This window comes from Phaseolus vulgaris, chromosome 4 (genome assembly GCF_051622355.1).
Source record: "Phaseolus vulgaris cultivar YP4 chromosome 4, ASM5162235v1, whole genome shotgun sequence".
In the NCBI taxonomy this organism is placed as follows: domain Eukaryota; kingdom Viridiplantae; phylum Streptophyta; class Magnoliopsida; order Fabales; family Fabaceae; genus Phaseolus; species Phaseolus vulgaris.
The window spans coordinates 8,898,069-8,917,311 of record NC_143501.1 but is presented as its reverse complement, the minus strand read 5'-3'; the positions used below and the strand labels follow the sequence as shown (position 1 = coordinate 8,917,311).

The following is a 19,243-nucleotide window of genomic DNA, read 5'->3' as shown; positions in this document are numbered from 1 at the left end:
TCAATCACCTGATCAGATTTTGAAGCACCAAAAGCAGAAGGTTGAGTGAGGGAAGAGACTCCTTGGCAGAAGTTAACAACCAAGTTTGTCGTATAATACACTCAACCTCTAGTCTTTCTTCCGACAAATTCCTTCCAAGTTTGAAGCTTTGTTATGGATCAAGTTAATGGACATCAGTTCTAGAGTCTTGAAAACTATTTACTTGAAAGGTCCTCAAGCGCTCATGATAGTTTTCCTACATAGCTCATTAGGAGATGGAAATGTTAGGAAATTAAAATAAAAATATAAAAAATTTAAAAGAATAACTTACATAAGTTTCACGAGCACGAGTATCAACCCAATCACCCTTCTTGCTTGTGTGGGTGACCATAAATAGTTCATCAGGTTCTAGGGAACAACCATATTGACGCTCCTAATAATGTTGTACAATTAGAAGCAATATATGTTGCAAATGTAAAATGAATTTCATGTAAGGCAGTGACGAGTACTTACCAAGGTCACTACAATATCTATATGTGATTTTCGACCTGTGGAGAGTAGTGCTCCACCACGAGCTAAAACCCTATTCACTTTATTCTGAATTGATTTATCTTTGAACTTTTATGAATCCCAATAGTTCATAAACTCAACCCATGCCTGCTCGCCTATCCAAGTGGCACCCTTTGCCCTAGCTTTGGTCAGCATGCCACAAAGTTGTTTTCTGTCTTTAGACTCATAGACCTTTTTAATTTGCAACTCATCTTGAGGTGCCCAAGTGCCCAGGTGCCCAAGTGACACCAAATAGCCGCATTCTTAAATCATAACGCTTAATTTATGAATGCGGGTTTACCTATAGCCGCACTGTTAAATCAAAGCATATTATTTAAGAATACGGTTATTACAAATAGTTGCATTCTTAAATCAAATTTTACCCTAACTTTGAAGTGCACCACTTACGCTTTTCATATTTTCTTTCTCTTCTTTATCTTCGCGTTTGTTGTTCCTGCTCACTTATTCCTCTTCTTTCCCTTCGGGTTTGTTGTTGCTTCATTGTTGTGCCACTGTATGTTCATTCAAGTTTTGTCTCTTCTTTTTCTTCGTCTCTTCTTCTTCGAGCTTCGTTTCTCTTACTTTTTTTTTTGCGTAGGTCGAAGTAGTACTATTTCATTGCATTGGCTCTTCTTCGGTGTGCTTTTATTTGCTCCGTCGCTATTGTCGCATCCGCTGCCGTTGCCGTTGCTGCTGTTCCCGTTCCAGTCTTCACCAACGTTGCCTTCACGCACAAGGTTGGTGGTGTTTTAATTTTTTTTTGAATTATTTTAATGTTATAAATTTGTTTATTTTTTAAAATTTTCATTATTTTTTATTTTTTATAATTTGTATTTATTATTAATTTATATTATGTTAGTTGTTAGTTTAAAATAGAATTAACGTGTTGGTATTGAGTCCGAGGGTGTTCGTCCCTTAGAAATTGATACATGCTGGTATTGAGTCCGGGGGTGTTCGACCCTCGGCAATTACGTGAGAGAGAAAAATTATTTGAAAACACTTGAATGACTATTACAGAATATAATGGATCGAAATTGGATTAATTTTTTTCGCATAAGTGATGAATACAAAAGAGGAGTAGAAGAATTTATACAATTTGCACAACGTAACACGAATAATAGTGGTCAGGATGGAGCACAAATCAGGTGTTCGTGTGTTAACTGCTTGAATGGAAGGATAATCAGGGAGCACCTTCTATGTGATGAGTTTCTTCGATCTTATACAACTTGGACATGGCATGGTGAATATTTAAATTTACCACGTGTTTTCGTAAGTGAAGAATATGTGGGATCCACCATGGATGATGCAGTACATGATGATGTTGATGATGATCGATTGGAGGACATGATTCGTGATGTGGGAGCAGAGTCTTTTGCAGAAGTGTATGGATATGGAAGTGTGTCAAGCGATATAGACACTCCATTGTATCCTGGATCAACTAACTTCACATGGTTGTCGGTAGTGTTAAGATTGATGAATTTGAAGGCAATAAATGGATGAACTGATAAAAGCTGCATGGAATTGCTTTAGTTGTTGAAGGATATGCTTCTAGAGGGAAATAATCTACCTAATCGTAATTATGAGGCCAAAAAGATTCTTTGTTCAATGGGTATGGAGTGTAAAAAGATACATGCAAGTCCTAATGATTATATATTATACAGGAAAAATTTTGAATTGTTGAAAAGTTGTCCTAGGTGTGCGTTATCACGTTATAAGTTGAAACAAAAAGATGATAATACTATTGAAGAGATAGAAAAGCATGGACCCCCAATGAAGGTTATGTGGTATCTTCCTATCATTCCAAGGATGAAGTGTTTGTTTGCAAACCCAAACTATGCTAAGAATCTTAGATGACATGAAGATGAGAGGAAATGTGATGACATGTACCGACATCCAGCTGATTCTATTCAATGGAAGAAATTTGATGATGAGTTTCCAGAGTTTGGTAAAGAACCAAGAAATATCCGACTTGGTTTATCTACAAATGGAATGAATTCGTTAGTTAATATGAGTACAAATCACATTTCATGGCCTGTTTTACTAGTTATTTACAACTTACCTCATGGATTATGCATGAAGTGAAAATACATGATGTTGTCTATGATGATATCTGGTCCCAAACAGCCAAGGAATGACATAGATGTTTATCTAAGTCCCCTAATTGAAGATTTTAAGTGAATGTGAGATCAGGGTGTTCAAGTATTTGACGGATTTGCTAATGGAACTCTGAAGCTGCATGCCATGTTATTTTGCACCATCAATGACTTTTCGGTATATGGTAACTTATCAGGTTATAGTGTTAAGGGTCATAAAGTATGTCCAATATGCGAAGAAGACACCGCTTCTCAACAATTGAAACATGGAAGGAATATAGTATATCTTTAGCATTGGAGGTTTCTTAGAAGTCATCATCCTTACTGGAGGTTAAAAAAAGCCTTTAATGCACACCAAGAGACTAGTGGTCCACCAACTCCGTTCAATGGTGTTGAGGTTTACGAAAAAGGTAAATAACATAAACCACACCTTCGGTAACTCAAAAAAGAAGTCATCTGTGAAAAACATTTGAAAGAAAAAATCAATCTTTTATTATTTTTCGTACTAGTTGAAATTAGAAGTTAGACATTGTATAGATGTAATGCATGTTGAGAAGAATGTGTGTGATAGCTTAATTGGTACACTTCTTAACATTAACGGGAAGATGAAGGATGATCTAAATGCTCGTTTAGATTTGATTGAGATTAACATACGAGGCGAGTAGGCATCGATAGAAATGGGTAAGCGTACATATATTTGCCCCTAGCTTGTTACACCATGTCGAAAGATGAAAAAGTAAGTTTTTGTCAATGTCTAAAGGGTGTGAAAGTGCCACAAGGTCATTCCTCAAATGTGAAGAGCCTAGTGTCAATGCAAGATTTAAAGTTAATTGGGTTGAAGGTTATGTGAAAAATCATTATCGTCCAGAAGCTTCAATGATTGAAAGGTACATAGCTGAGGAAAGTATTGAATTTTGTTCAGAGTACATGTCAAAAGCAAATCCAATCAGTCTTCCAGCTAATTCTTGGCACCACAGGCGTTTTACAAGTAAATGTTTACGTGGTGGGAATATTGTAAGCAAATCTCGATCAGAAGTCTTGCAAGCACATTTGTATATATTGAATAACACAGATGAAGTTATACCTTACATAGAAGCTCATAAAGCCTTTGTGTAAACAAATAACTCAAGACAAGCAAAGAAATGGGTCTTGATGGAACATAATAGAGCTTTCATGCCTTGGTTTAAAGACGAGGTGTTAAAGGATTCAACGACATCGGAGACCTTGATCTGGTTGGCTGCTAGATTGAAGTTTGGTGTCATTTCTTGTACAGCGTACGAAGTGAACAATTTGTTGAACAAAATGCTTTGATGTCTCCCAATTCAAGAGGAAAGCTTGAAGACCTTGCTGCTGGGTGTGTGTGTTGTCTAGTTGCTTGAAACTTGTTAATTCACTCCTTAAGATGATCTAAGTTCATTTGAATCTTTAACCTTTTGAAAAGATGGGTTTTCTAAAAAGTTGTTGAAATTTCAAAAAAACAGGTTGTTTTACCTTAGTTTTTGAAAAGGTTTTGAAAAGCTTGACTTTTCTGTCAAGTCCATTCAACCGATTGTTTCGACAAATCAATCGATTGTTTTTTCTGAAAACCTTAACGGAATGCTATTAAGTGGTTTTAATATGTTTTAAATGATCCTAACTACCTTGACTCCTTTATTAAATGTTTTTGACCACTTGGTTGGTCTATATAAAGGTGGTTTTACGCTCCTAATCTTGGAGTAAGAAAAAGAGTTTATCAAAAACAGTTTTTCCAAGATTTGAAAGAACTTTGGATCATTCTTAAGTGTGTGGAATAGGATTTGGTTGTAATTATGAACTTTAAGCTTTGTAATACCCAAGTGTATTCTATTCCCTTCTTCCTTGATTACTGTATTTCTGTATTTGTGTTGCCAGGGAGTGTTGTGTGTTCTTGAGGGGTTCAAGATCAACACTCTTGGTGTGGTTTTCCAAATGTAGTGTGTTTCTTGAGGGGATCAAGGTCATTACTTTGGTGTGTGGTGTTTGTAATCTGGTTTTGATTGCATAGTGGAATACCAGTGGTTTCTGGGGACTGGATGTAGCTCTTGGAGTAAGAGTGAACTAGTATAAGTTTGTTTGTGTGATTCTCCCTTTCCCTGATCTCACATATATATGTTTTAAGTTATTTTTATTAACTGCTGATAAAAAAAATCGGTTGAATCACAAAAACAACCGGTTGATTTTCTGGAAATCAACTAAAACAACTTTATGTATTGCTTTCCTTAGTTTCTTTCTTTGTGATTCTTCATTGGCTTTCATTATACCTTCAAATTTTGCGAAAATCTTTCATAAACAATTCACCCCTCCTCTTGTTTAAGGCCATATATTCTAACACAATTGTATATTTTACACGAAATCTATGGATGAAAAGAGTACAATTCAAAATTCTGGTGTTACTCTTGAAGCCGAGTCAATGCAGTTTTTCACTTCGAAAGATACAAATCCAGTACTTGGATCAATGGCATACTATGAGTTTATAGAAGAGATATGGGAGGTTGACTATACTAAGTTTTCCGTTCCAGATTTCATGTGTAAATGGGTTGACAATAAAAGTGGGGTTAAAATTGATGAATCAAAATTCACACTAGTGGACTTTCGAAAGACAGGGTATCGAGATGAGCCGTTTATAATGGTTCAACAAACATCTTAGGTTTTCTACGTCCAAGATCCTACGTCAGAACATTCTTATGTCGTTTTACACGGGAAAAAACAAGGGGAGGTCATAAATGATATTGAAAATGGTGACCTTGGTTCATTCACACCAATGATAATTAATAAAGATGACGATGTAGTTGATGATGTACATGCAACCCGTAAAGACCACAGTGAAAGAATTTACATATGAACATTCAATCCGCTATGGTAATAAATTTATAAATATTTTTGGTAATACACATTTAGAATTTTACGTATTTGTTTTATATGATTTTATTTTGATGCAGATTAACTAATGTTTGTTAGTAATTTTGTTAACAGAGATATGGATGACGATCAGACTCCAATCAGACCCCGATTCGGACGAGGCAACAAAGGACTTACTAGATTGAAGCGTCTTTCATTGAAACCTGTTGCTGGTGAGACAACACGTGTTGACATTAACATTAACAATGGAGTGTGGACATTGACCACACTGTTGTGCGGTTCTGTTTCCTACACAAGAAGATATCCCAACTCTTAAGAATATCATTGATAGGTAAGTACACTATAAACTTCCGTATGTTACTAATTAAGCATCTACTAACGCGGTTTTTTTGTATTAATAAGCTCATGGCGTGGATATAACATCCTAAAAGGTCGATCCAATTCAAATTTTCAAAATCTGAACTGGATAAAACTAAAGGTTTGTAATTTTTTTTCTTTCTCTTTTCATTATATATAAATATTAACTTTTACTTTTTATTGAATTATAGTTTAATAAACAACCAGAAAGCTATGAGTGTGGCTATTACATTATGCAATGAATGGTTACAATTGTAAGATTAGGCCTTAAAAGTAATTGACATGAGGTAACATGATGATAAATTATCTTTATAATTATTTAACATATATGTGTATCTTAAAACTAATTTATGTCAACCGTATTTTGTAATGTAGTTCGTCATGGATGAGCAACCAATGTCTTCGGAAGCCATAGCATATGTGAGACATTCTTGGTCCACATATTTTCTAAATTTTTATAACTCTAGGATAACTGATGATCAATAGTGCAATGTAGATATATATATATATATATATATATTATTAGTGTTTGTAATACAATTTTATGAATATATAAAATTTGATTATCTGAATTTATGTGTTTGTCTGGCTGGGTTATAATTGAACAAGTTAATTTATATGGGAATTAACACTAACTAAACAAAATGCACTTAAAAAAATGATTTACAACAACGACTATTTACCATAGCCGCATTTATAAATCCAGCGCAAGATTTATAAATGCGGCTCTTTACCATAGTCGCATTCGTAAATGCATTACTCATCCTTGTATAAAATCATTTAGAAGCATATACGAATGCGGCTATTTACCATAGCCGCATTTATAAATGACATTTACGAATGTGATTATTTAGCCGTCTTCTTATATCTTCGATTTAAGACTATGTGTAGAACAAGCCGTTGTAAATATAAATTAGTCGTCGTTGTTTAGTCTTCAAACAACTCACGAAACATGAACTACACTTAAAACTTTAGCCCACTAATTTTTTTTTTCAAATTGAAGGGAATGATAACTTTTAATAACTCTCACAAAACATATTACTATACTTAAATATCTCCATATACAAAACTACATTTAAGAAAATAACAATTTTAGAAATATCACATAAAGAAGGTTTAAAAGACAACATATATCTCTAAAAAATGATTTAGGTTAGGGTTTCAGAATCCATGACCTCATTCTTCTCCTACGTCACATCTAATACCATAAAAAGGGGAAAAGATGAAAATAGAAGAAGCATTCCCTTAAAATGAAAATTAATCAATAGAACTTAAAGAGGCAGAGGAGAAGAAGTAACAAAGAGGTAAGAGAAGAGGAAAGAAGGAAGAATCTTATGATCTTGTGTCTTAAGTGGTAATGAAACCTTTCATCTCTCAATTTTATACCAAATAAAAGGAATCAACTTATGACTATTTATACCAAAACTTGTGAAAGTCAATCCAAAAATCACTTTGTCTCCGCTAAGTGGATTCACTACCGAGAGAAAGGTTATAAATTAGGATATCACATATTACTTACAATACCATCATAGAATATTTGATTCATCAATCACTTTTATGTATACATATACTCATGCCAATATAGTGTGCGTATAAACATCACAACATAACAAAACTATTTTGCTTTAACATTTTTTTTTATAAAATAGTATTTAATATAATCAATATGGCAACTAATTATTTTTAAGCTATAAAATTAGTTATTATTTAATTATTTTTATAATGATATTATATCTTTTTATTAAAAACGCGAATTACATACGGATTTAATTCCGCACCATGGATACACACTTTGCATATTTAACCACTACACCAAGCAAATTCTTTAATATTATTATGATTTTTATTATACTTATTATTATTAATAATATTAATAATATTTTTTTTTATCAGCAATAAACAATGAATAAATGTGAGTCACTTTAGGGGTGACCCAACCCTTATACAAAACACACGACCTTTAACCTTTTTCACAACACACACCCCGCCAACTCCTAAATACTTAAATAAATCCGGAAAGAATCGCCTACAACCCTCACTCTTATACCCAAACAAAACATCAAAACATCATCTCCATACAGACCAAAGGATCAATACAACAATCAGAGAAGGAAAAGATTGCATCCTGCGACTAGGAAGTAACCCAAGCCCATGCCTTTAGTTGCACCAAAGCGAATACTTCCAATACATCTATTACACCCCCTCTAAATATTACTCTGTTTCTATGTTTCTAGATTTCGTTAACGACCGCGATCCAAATCACTCCCCAAACCTCATTTACCAAAACAGACTCGTTGTTCAACCTAAACTGAGAGAAATTTAGCAGTGGAACATTATGAAACACACTTTGCATGCCCAACCAAGCACAACAAAGGTTCCACACACGCCACGCAAAACTACAGTCAAATAATATATGAGTGTGAGATTCCTCCTCCACCCCGCAAAGACTACACACAGAACTTACCACCCCGATCCCACATTTTTCCAAGTTAGTCTTAGTAGCCAACTTATTTTCCAACACCCTCCAAGCCGTAACATGTGCAGAAGGTACAACCTTACACTTCCAGAACTTCATAAACTCCCCCTCTCTCTCCCCTACTCGACCCCCCTTAGACGAAGATATCCAGCTTTAACCAAATACCCTACCTCCTCCCCTTCCTTCCACTCCCAGCTATCTTCCTTCTCCAAATTCAAGCCCACACCCTGAACTTCCTAAGACAGTAGACACACTAAATTCTTTTCCCACTCAAAAAGATTCCTTCTCCAACCAAACTTCCAAACCCAAACATTTTTGTTCCAAGCCCTTACCTCTGCCACCGTAGAAGCTTTTGAGACACTAAGTGAAAATAGTCTCAGGAAAACACTTTTCAACGCCCCCTACCTACACAATTGTCTTCCCAGAACATAACTTCCTTCCCATTACCCACCTTCCAAGCCACGACATCTTCAAAATTCTGACCCCACCCTTCTAAGCTCCACACCTCATTTAAATCTTTCCACCATAGGGATTCCGAACTTCCTCCCCTTCCCGCTCTCAAATTTCTCCAGCCCCCGTACTTGGAATCAATTACCTCCTTCCACAAACCACCCTTATCCGACCCAGACGCCAAATCCATTTATCGAGTTAAGCCGAGTTGAAAATCCTTAAGTCAATGACGCCAAGCCCTCCATCCTCCCGCGCTTCACACACCTTTTTCCAAGAAGCCCACGCTACCTTTCTTCCATCAGAGCCCCAGCTCCACAGGAAATTCCTTTGAATACTCACTATCTCGTTTGCCACCCCAACAGACATTTTGAAAAGAGATAGGTAAAACAAAGGGATAGAAGAGAGAACCGACTTGATCAGGCAAATTCGCCCTACCATAGACAATAGCCTGCCTTTCCAACTACTTAGTCTTCTTTTCACTCTATATATCACCCTAGCCCAAAACTTCTTTTTCTTATGACACCCTCCTATCGACAAACCCAAATAAACAAAAGGAATTGTCATCACCTCACAATTAAGAATTGACGCAAAACGCTGAATCGATATTTGCTTTACTCCCACACCTCCTAACTTGCTCTTCATAAAATGCACCTTAAGCCCAGACGCAAGTTAAAAACAATTCAGAGCCGCCTTAATATTGAAAATACTTTTAACATTAGCTTCACAAAAGAAAACAGTATCATCAACATACTACAACATGTTAACCTTCACCTTCTCTCTGCCAATCTCCAGACTACCTATCAACTTCCTCTCAGTTGCCATTCTAGACACGCCTGCCAAGCCTTCCGCCGCAATAAGGAACAAAACAGGGGTTAATGGGGCGCCTTGTCGAAGTCCTTTTTTCTGGGAAGAACTCCTTAGACGGACTACCATTCACTAGCACAGACACAGAAGGAGACTCCAAACACCCTTTTATCCAACGAATCCATTTACCACAAAAACCGAGCCTTTCTAACATATAATAGATGAACTCCCATCTCTCTGAGTCGTACGCCTTTTCAAAATCGGCTTTGAAGAAAGCACAGCTTTTCTTCCTTCTCTTTATCTCATCCAGAACTTCATTAGCGACTAACACACCATCCAACAAACCCCTCCCCTGAAGAAAAGCGGACTGCCTGACGTCGATGACTTTACCAATCACCTTTTTTAGACGCAGCGACAGAGCCTTCAAAATAATTTTGCACAGACTTCCGACCAATGAGATAGGTCTAAACTCCCCAAGCTGCAGAGGATTTTCACATTTAGGGATCAAGCATAAGAATGATGCATTTGAACCTCGATGCCATTTTCCGAAAGATTCGAAATCCTTTACTGCAACCATAATATCTGCTTTGATGAAATCCCAACAAAACTTTATAAATCCCATATTAAATCTGTATGGACCAGGACTCTTCGAGCTATCACAACTCCACACCGCTTCCTTAATTTCCTTTTCAGTAAAATCTCCAATCAACATCTGATTATCCTCCACGGAAATGGAATTAAAACAAACGTTGTCCAGCCTAACCGACAACTCTTCATTTCCAACAAACCTGGCTTCAAAGAAATCTCTGACCTTAACCTTACCCTCATCCTTATCCTCACTCCACCGGCTGTTCTAAAAAACCCCATGTATTAATAATATTAACAATATGAATATAATATTAATAATATGAATATTAATATTAATAATATGAATATTAATACTAATAATATGAATATAATATTAATAATATTAATATTAATACTAATATTAATAATAATACTAATAATATTAATAATAATACTAATAATATTAATAATATTTAAAATAATATTAAAATAATATTAATAATATTTAAAATAATATTAAAATAATATTAATAATATTTAAAATAATATTAAAATAATATTAATAATATTTAAAATAATATTAATAATATTTAAAATAATATTAATAATATTTAAAATTATATTAATAATATTAGTAATAATATTAATAATAATATTAATTATAATATTAATAATAATATTAATAATAATATTAATTATAATATTAATAATAATATTAATAATAATATTAATAATAACAATATTATTATTATTATTAATATTAGTAATAATATTAATAATATGAATAATATTAATAATATTAATATAATATTAATAAATATTAATAATATGAATATAATTTATTTTATTATTATTAATAATAATAATTATATTAATATGCATAAATTATATTAATAATAATAAGTATAATAAAAATGATAATACGACTAAAGAATTTGTCTGGTCTAGTGGTTACTAGTTCTATGACTTGGGTTTGAGTCATATCCAGTGCAGAATGCATCCAGAATTATTAAAAAATATAAATAGGTATAAATAATAAAAAAATTAAAAATAACTTTTTTTACATTACATACGGATTTTGGTTGTATGCAATTCCAATTTTTCTTGTAATGACGTGATATTAGTTATCATCATAACCGACCAAGAAAAAATGCCTAAGTTAGATGGTTTCTAAATTCGACATAAAAATTCCATTTTTTACATTATCATTCATATTAATTGACATAAAATAACTACTTTTTGGTGAAGAATACTAAAAAGAAACATCAATTAATAGTTTATTGCAATCTTCAAGATGTAAAAGAAAAGTTAAAAGAAAGAAGAATTTGAAGTAGTTGAGATATAACAAGAAAACCTTTTAATTCACACACTTTTCCACTTTGTCCTATTTTTTGGTTTCTAGTTAATAATTTTTTTTATAAATAATAAATAATATATAATAAATGGGAGTAGTAAGTTTATTCCAATCCTTCTACAAAATTTCATCAAGAACTATATTCATAAGAGTAACACCCTGTGATCAAAACCAGTCCACACATTAATTATCAATTATCAGCATATAGCAATTCCTATTATAAGGCACACCAAAGTGTGAATATTGTTGTTATAAGGCCAAACTGTTATTAGCCACCCAGTTAATATCTTCTTATTGAATGGGAATTGTTGTGTTCCTCAATGCCACATTGCACATTTAAAACCAAAACTCATGGCTGAAATAGGCTTGTTGGGTTCCATTACTTTGTCTCTTTGTTTCTTTGTCCTAGAATTGGTGCCTCATCAAGCACAAGGAGAAGATCCTTCATTGGATGGCTTATGCACTTCTTCAATCACCATTCATGGTTACAAATGTCAAGAACTTCAAGTAAGACCTCTAAACATATTTCTAATCTGCATGAATTTCTAAAACCACACTAAAAATTTCTTATCTTTTTTATACCTTTTAATATTACCTTAACATGAACCTAATTATCATTTTTCTTTTTCAAGTTCTTAAAAATTGTAGACAAATATGGTTGATACAATCATAATTGATTCGAGAACTTTAATGTTGTGATTAAAATCATATTGACAATTAGTGTCTTTTGAAACTTAGTTGTGCAAACACCGATGATTTTTATTTACATTTTCACTTTAATTAGAAAAATGTGTCGTTTGTCTTTCAGTGTATTTAGTATTTTCAATTTTTTTTATGTTTCCTCTACATTTTAGTAAGAGACAAACATATTGAAGAGAAAGTCTCTTAAATAAAACTGGAGAGAAATATTTAAAATATGATTACTTTTAAGTATCTCATTTATTTGGATATTTTTAATTGAATTTTTTAAAAGAATTTGTTCAGTTGAGTGTGTTTAAAACATTATTTTTTAATTATTTTTATCGTTTGATTTTGTAGTTAATAGGAAGATATGATGATTACTTTAATCAATGTGTTTTTTTTTCTCTCCACACTTTTCTAAGTTGCGGATTAATTTGTTGTTAGAAAGAGAAGGAATGAGTTTACCTATTAGAGAATATTGTAATAAAAATTAACAAGTTAATCAAAGTTAAGTTAATCAATGAGTTAATGAAAATAACATTATCTAATTTGGTATAATACTCATTTGGTATAATAGACTTTCTTCTATTTGTTTTTAGAATTCTTTATGAATATGTATAGTCTAGTACTATTTTTTTTAACATATGTGTTTTGGTTTAGTCCTTACATTCTTTTTAATAATACTTTTTTCGTGTGATGACAATGATTATTGTTACTTGAGGTATCATCATAAATGAGATGTCAAGTTGCATAATAATGTTAAACATGAAAGCTTTATATAAAAAAAAGACAAACTACTTAGACAAAAATATAAAAATATTTTAATTACTAAAATAAAGAACTTTTAAGATTTAATTAAAGATACATAAATTTTTTAAGTTACTTAACTTAATTAAATCAGTTTGTAAATCAAAATAAAAAAGAAAAACAATAGTAAAGAAATTGTGATATATATTATTATCCATTTCTAATTAATTAGATTCTTTTTCATCTATTTTTTTAACTCCATAATAAATGGGTATAGATATAATTAAAAAAAATCACTATTTCATTATTTTGTAAAATAGCAATCAAAATGAAACAATTTGTGATGAGAAATATGTACAGTGTATCTAATTGTGGTGGATATGAAGTGAATTTTTTTGTCACTGATGTTGTGAAATTCAAAAGCTTACCTTAGAATATGGATTAAAATGCTGTATACAATGTTGATTAGGTTACAACAGAAGATGGCTACATTCTTAGCCTTCAAAGGATTCCTGAAGGTCGAACAGAGGTTGGTGACAGTGAGACTAAGAAACAGCCCGTGATAATACAACACGGAGTACTTGTGGTAAGTTAGAAAAACTGCAACAATTTAGCCATTCTTGAATGAAAACATGAGTTAACAGACATAACTAGTTATAACATACAAAAAAGAAAAGGCTAAAAATACATTAAATAGTGTAAACTTTGATTCACTGAGATAAGAAAATGTTGTGATATAACTCAAATGATGGATCGTGCTTGTTATAGTCAGTTGTATTCTGTTATCAGTTAGTGAAAATAGCTTTATGTATCTTGGTGAGAATAGCATATAAAAGTAGGGTTTGTAACAAAGTGAAACAGATATTTTGAGGAAGAAAATCTTTTCTTAATTTCTTCTCTCCATTATCTACAATATTCATGAGCGAGTGAGTATCTTCTTCTCAATAAGATGGTATCTAAAGCTACTGTTCAATGGCCTGTGTTTGTGAGCTGTTGAAAGTTGATACTGTGCAAATACTCGGAAGCATGAGTGACTTGGAATAATGGTGGATTTAAATGGTTCTTTCCCAGAAAACTTACCTGTGTTCAATGGCAAGAACTTTGATTAATGGTTTGAGAAATGAGGGTTATCTTTGACTTTCCTATGAAAGAAAGTGTACATAAGTAGACATTTTGGAAACTTAGAAAATTCACTCAACTAATTCTACATAAGAAGCATGGCATATTCTGCACAAAGAATATGTAGAAGCTGACAAAGTAAAGAAAGTTAAGCTTCAATATCTTTGAAGACTACCTATGACTGATCAAGAGTCCATAGGTGATTATTTCTACTGACTAGTTCTTGTAAATGCAATGAAATCGTGAAATGTGATGTTACAGGTGTTGAGAACATTGATTCCTCAATTTGACCATATTGTGATGGCATCCTGGAATCAAAGAAATTTTAGAAGAAGAAAAAAAAGGAAGAGTTGGAAAATTCTATTGATGTCCATGAATAGAGTCAATTAGAAGAGGAATGGTGAAAAGGTTCAAGAACAAGTTTTGCAGGCACAAACCGGTCACAAAAACAAAGGTGTAGGAGGCTGAAATAGAAAAAAAAGAAGGAAAGACAAGTGGAGAGTTAGAAGAGAAAAGTTAAATGCTACAAGTTATGTCACTATTACTAGACCCGAAATCAGATTTGTGATGATCAAAGTTTGTCAATGGCGAAACCACTATATTCTCATTGGATTGTAGTTAAATGCATACCTGGTACCTTAAAGGTAGTTTATTCCATGGACTACATTTTTAGCTTGCATTTCTTGCCCAACCTTTGCCACTGAAAGTCATTTGTGATGCTAATTGTACATTTGATATTAATGATAGATATTCTACTTCAGGAACAACCATCTTTCTTGGGCACAATTTAATATCTTAGTGGTCCCGCAAGCAACGAGTTAGTGCTCATTCTAGCACAAAGGTTGATTACAAAAGTTTGGCTCAAACTCATACTAAATTAACATGGATTTCTACTTTGCTGATTGAAGTTCAAGTTTCTTTTATTACTCGTGTTCTTTGTGATAATCAAAGTGTTTTATCTATTGCTCACAATCCCATGTTTCATAATTGCAATAAATGCATGGAGATTGATGTTTTCTTTCTGTAGAAAAAGATTATGGCCAAGCAACTCTTTATATATCATATCCCTGCTATCAATAGACAAATGTGCTGACCAAACCTCTATCTTTAGCTCGCATTTCTTTCCTTAGAGGCAAACTCAACGTGAAGAGTTTTTAATGACCTTGAGTTTTTCTTGAAAAACTCTTCACCTTGAGTTTGATAGAGTGAATAATTAGTTATATTTTATGTTCTCTGTTACAACTATTAGCTTTATAGTTGTCAGCCGTTACTAATAATAACTTTTGTTGGTAAGAGAGGTTGCCTATAATGAATCTTGTAAGCTTCTTACAACATAAGATGAAAATAATAAACAGTTCAGTTTGTTAACAAAGTTTTACTATTATACATAGGTAATTGTTATCATAAGGAGGATGAAGGTATTATTATACACCAGTTGTGTGATGCAATGGAAGTTATTTGGAGCAGCTAATCTACATATACAAACTCTGTTACTTGAGTCTAACACTTTGAATTCTGAGATAAGTAACATGATAGTAGGTGAAGTGTTGATATGGAAAGACAGAGTTATACCTTTACCCTGCATTATTGTTGGAGAGGAGGATAAGGCATAGTAGGTATATGGATTAACATGTTATGGTGCTAGGTGGAAAAGTTTGTCAGTGCTAGGTGTTATGAGAAGTTTGTCAGGATGCTAGAAAACTTGTTAGGTAGTTTTATTGTGTTTTATTTTTGTGTTGTGTTGTTTGTTACTTTGAATTAAACTATGGTAATCCTTTAGTAATTATGTATATTTTGCTGATAAAAAAATATGAAGCATAAGGGACTCTTTGTGGCCTTATTAAGACCTTAAATTATGCACATATATCATTAGACTAGCTCAGATCATGGAGGACAAGTTTGTTCTATTGTTATGTTTCTCAAATGTTCTTGACTGAATATGAAGACATGGGTACGCAGGATGGAAGGGCATGGCTTCTGAACTCTCCAGAACAAAACCTGCCCATGATTCTGGCTGATAATGGCTTTGATGTGTGGATTGTTAATGCCAGAGGAACAACATATAGCCGCAAACACATCTCTTTGGACCCCTCTAAACCAGTTTGTCACTTTTTATGGATGTTATTGTTCTATTGATACTTAACAATGTCTTTTGTTTTATATGTATTAACATTTTTGTGTGTATTGTTTAAACATGGAAGGCTTATTGGAATTGGTGCTGGGATGATATGGTGACTTATGATTTGCCGGCTATTTTTAATTATGTTTCCAAACAAACTGGGCAGAAGATAAATTACGTGGGACATTCTTTGGTAAGTAGTATAAGTTGGTACAAAACTTACATTTAATTATTTAGTTGTTTGTCACCTTTTGAATAGGAAATGCACTTCAGCAACTTGTGTCTATCTTCATTGCAAACCCTTTATCATGTGGACCATGAAAGTAAAAGTCAAATTCTGATTAGAGAAAAAAAAAACCAAGAAATTGCATCTAAGTATTGTCCTAACAAATGTGTCCAACAATTATAGTTCTAGTCTGGTACTATTGTTTGAAGGTCATGTTTGGCAGGGAACTTTGATAGCTTTGGCGTCCTTTACAGAAGGGAAATTGGTGAATCAGCTAAAATCAGCAGCCTTGTTATGTCCAGTGGCCTATTTGAGCCACATGAAGACAGTACTTGGAGTTGTTGTTGCCAACTCATTTATTGGAGAGGTAAATAAGCTAATCAATGATACTAACTTTTGATCTCTACAAATTTAAAATTAATGATACCATATCGTTTGTCTAGAGATAAGAATTTGATTATACAGATCAAATTTGTGTCAACTCATGTTGTTTTTTTCCTTATACAGATAATGATCGAGACTGGTATGCCAGAATTTGATCCCAAAGGGTAAGAACATATAACTTAAATGGATTAAATATGTTTTTTATTTCTGTATTTTCACATGAAATTAGTTTTTTTTTCTAATACAAACTTTAAACGTTTTCTTATTTATAATAAGAAAATTATTGAAATTAAGTTTTTTTTTTCTTTTACGTGACAAATAGATTTTCAATGTGGATTAGAGTGTTTAAACATTTAGCTACATGAAAAATATAAGAAGCCACCCGTCATACTTTAAAATCCACTACCTAGTTTTCCATACATAATTTAACACTCTTTCAACATTTGATTTGACTAGGTTACCTGTTATTGAATTGATAAAGTTTCTCTGCCTTGAGCCTGGAGTACACTGTGCAGATGTGTTTACAGCAATAACTGGTTTAAGTCTTTACTCAAACTCTTAAGTCTAAACACCTTTTTTACAAAAGAAAAACTTTCCCATTTTTTTACCATGTTGTCTTATTCAGGTGATAACTGTTGCCTCAATTCTTCAACTGTTAATCGATTCATGGATCATGAACCTCAACCAACATCAACAAAGAACGTGGTGCACTTGTCTCAGAGTAAGAATTTTCAATCTGCCCTATTATATATTTTGTTATATGTTTCAAAAAGATTAAAATTTATTAGACTTATCAAATGGTTCAAATAGCTTGTTTGTCTCAATTATGATGGTTTTATTTCAATTTTGGTTCATAAGGACTTGCAGAAAAGTTCTTAAAGAACAGTGTTTATTTTCATTTATATTTAATTTCATTACAACATTAACTAATAAGCTAATTAACTAATGAAAAAATATAGTTATTAAGTGAATTTTAAACTTAATTCAACTTTACAGCGGTTAGAAGTGGTGTTCTGACAAAATTTGACAATGGAGGAATCCAATCTATAACCTTTCAAATATCCCCCATAACCTTCCTCTTTTCATAAGCTATGGAGGTGAAGATGCACTCTCTGATGTTGATGATGTCAAGAATTTGCTTGATCATCTAAAGTTCCATGATGTTGACAAGCTAAGTGTTCAGTTCATCAAGGACTATGCTCATGCAGACTATGTTATGGGGATGAATGCCAAGGACAAAGTCTACAATGATGTTACTGCATTTTTCAACCGTCAATTTTAATTAACACTTCATGGAGTGATTATGGAGGAGCTGGGCTACTTTAAGTTGGAATCCCTAAATAAAAATCAGTTTATAAATTTATAATTTTCATAATGTTATGATATGATAAAAGTAAAGTGTTCAAACCTTGAAGTTTCTAAATGGTTACACAAATATTTTAGATATTGAAATAATGCTGTTTAATTTAACAAATAATTTTAATTTTATTAGTATCAACTCAATAAAAAATATCTGCAAGTCGTACTAGTGAGTTTCAAACAAAAACACTTCTGAAAAAAAAAAAAACATTATTATCCCTTACTACAGAAAATAAGGATTAAATATGTCTTTCGTCCTTTTATTATTAGGTGAAATTGATTTATGTCCCTAATTCAAACTTTAAATTTTCTGGGTTGTACTAAGAAAATTATTAGAATGAATCCTTACTATTGTTTTATTTTATGTAAGAATTTTCAGTATGAACTGTATTATAAATTATAACATTCATGTATGAGTCCGCGTGAAATATTTTAACATCGTAGTCCATATTGAATATTTATTTATCACGTAAAAAAAAAACAATGACTCATTCCAATAGTTTCTTTATTACAAGTACTCGTGAGGTATAAAGTTAAGACTAAGAACAAAACTTAATTTCGTGTGAAAGTATAGGAATAAACAAAATATTTAATCCAAACAATAATAAAAGGGATGAGATCAAAATCCAATTTGATTCTCTCTCTACTTTTTTTTCTCCACAATTGCACACATTATCTCATTGATTCTCTTATTTTATTGATTCTTTTATTATGGTAGCAAAATAAAATTAGTGATTTCTGAATCTTCTAATATTCATTAAGGATTATTTCTTCTTCTTTTTTTTATCAATTTTACTCATTCTCAATTTCAATTTTAGACGCCATAGCGACCTTAAGCAATTTTTCATCTCAATTTATTTTTCCTAATCATCCTCTCTCCTCATTCAAGTAGGTTGTCTTATTTATTTTTATATCTTGGTATCTATAGTTAGTTCCATTAAGGGTCATAAGTGAGAGTAAGATAACATTAGTAATGGAAACCAAATGTGGCAAGGTAAATTTAACATATTTACTCATTATTTTGGTGGATGTATTGATATTGGATAGTTCCAACATCCAACACATTTTATTATTAATGTTTTGGAAGTTGTATTTCTAGTAT

General features: G+C 32.3%; 1 pseudogene across 1 annotated transcript; it reads left to right on the top strand.

Annotated features, from left to right (window-relative positions):
* The first annotated feature begins 11,775 nt into the window (after positions 1-11,775).
* Positions 11,776-18,089, top strand: LOC137837123 (triacylglycerol lipase 2-like; annotated as a pseudogene). The gene is made up of 9 exons (XR_016520703.1): positions 11,776-12,013; positions 13,404-13,520; positions 16,013-16,153; positions 16,255-16,365; positions 16,622-16,765; positions 16,906-16,946; positions 17,239-17,318; positions 17,408-17,503; positions 17,779-18,089. The product of XR_016520703.1 is annotated as a triacylglycerol lipase 2-like (transcript).
* Positions 18,090-19,243: the final 1,154 nt, after the last annotated feature.